The sequence below is a fragment of the Aptenodytes forsteri genome, unplaced genomic scaffold (genome assembly GCF_000699145.1).
Source record: "Aptenodytes forsteri isolate BGI_AS27 unplaced genomic scaffold, ASM69914v1 Scaffold258, whole genome shotgun sequence".
NCBI classification, from domain to species: Eukaryota; Metazoa; Chordata; class Aves; order Sphenisciformes; family Spheniscidae; genus Aptenodytes; species Aptenodytes forsteri.
Window position 1 is genome coordinate 1363705 of NW_008795250.1, and position 1546 is coordinate 1365250.

Genomic DNA, 1546 nt, shown 5'->3' on the forward strand with positions numbered 1-1546 from the left:
GAAGCGGGGGGGATCGTCGCCGGGGCTCCCCCTTCCCTCCCCTGCCTTCCCCGCTCGCAGGGCGGGAAGAAGTAGTGGCAGCAAAGTGAAAGAAAAGTCGCTTTGCAGCCTTCCTTCCTCCCCCACCCCAACTCTGAAATCCAAAATTCCCCGAAGGGAAAGGGGGGGCGGGGAGGAGAGCCTCCAAGGGTCCCACACTGAGGGCAGGAGGGAGCACAGCCCTTTGCAGCCAGCAGAGAATCTCCCCGGGAGACCACCCTTTGCCTTGCCGGGGTGCTGCCACCCACTCGCCCTCGGCAGGAAGGATGGAGAGGAGCTGCTCACCTGCCTTGCGGCTCCCTTATTGCTTCCGTGCATCAGGGTGGGTAAAGTGGGCCGCCCGTGGGTGGCCTGCATGGCCCCCATGGGTGGGACTGAGCCTCCCATCCGCCTCCATCTCACGTGCTCCAACGGGGTCTTTCCCCCACATCCCACCTAGACGGAGATGGTGCTGCTGCCCCCATGGAGACGGGACCCCAGACGGGTACACCCCCGTGCTCCCCTTCATCCCAGCAGCCTGCGGTGAAGGATGACTTCCAGTTCGTCCTCTGTGAGCGCTGCCGACAGGAATCGCCCAACCTCAAGCTTCTCACCTGCCTCCACACCTTGTGCCTCGGTTGCCTGAGCGAGAACAAGCCCATTGGGCAGTGCCCCATATGCCGGACGGCCATCCCACAGGCCAGCGGCATCCCCAACATGGAAAACCTGCTCTTCACCAACCTGCAGACCAGGCTCAACATCTACAAGAAGCTCAGCAACAGCAGTGGCCTGAGCTGCAGTCGGTGCCGTAGCGAAACAGCGGCGGTGTGGTGCTCCGAGTGCGAGGAGTTCCTCTGCACCAAGTGCTTTGAAGACCACCAGTGGTTCTTCAAGAAGAGGAGCCACGAGGCCAGGAGGGTGGAGGAGCTTCGTGCTGAATCAGCCCATCAGTTCCTGGAAGACACCAGAAAGTCCTACAACCTTTTTTGCTCCAGTCCTGGTCACGCCAACCAGGGCCACATCTCCAGGTGAGGGTGGTGCCTTGTCCCCAGGTCCCATCCTGCAGCGAGGGCTTTGGGGCAGCTGCTCCAGGACCAACTCTGCCAGGAGGGCAGAGCTAAGGGGGTTTCATCACCTGCCTTTGGAGAGGGACCAGTGCAACCCTGGAGAGACCCTGGGCAGGAGCAGGGTGTGATATGGGGCTGGCAGGTCCTTGGGAGGAGGGAGGGGAGCAAAGGTGGGTTGAACACCCAGCTTCATGCCCACATCTGCAGCTGGTGATGTGAGGCAGAGCCCTTTCCTGCCCCGTGCCTCAGTTTCCCCTCTTGTTAAACTCCTCAGCTGTCCCTTGGGGAGGGGGAATCATGCCCAGCACAGTGGAAATGCTTTTCTCCCCCTGCTCACATACCGGCTTTGAAGGATGCTCCCGTTTCCTTCCAGCATCTACTGCAGGAAGTGTGAGAAGCCCCTGTGCTGCTCGTGCGCGCTGCTGGACAGCCAGCATGCTTCCTTCTGGGACATCCACACC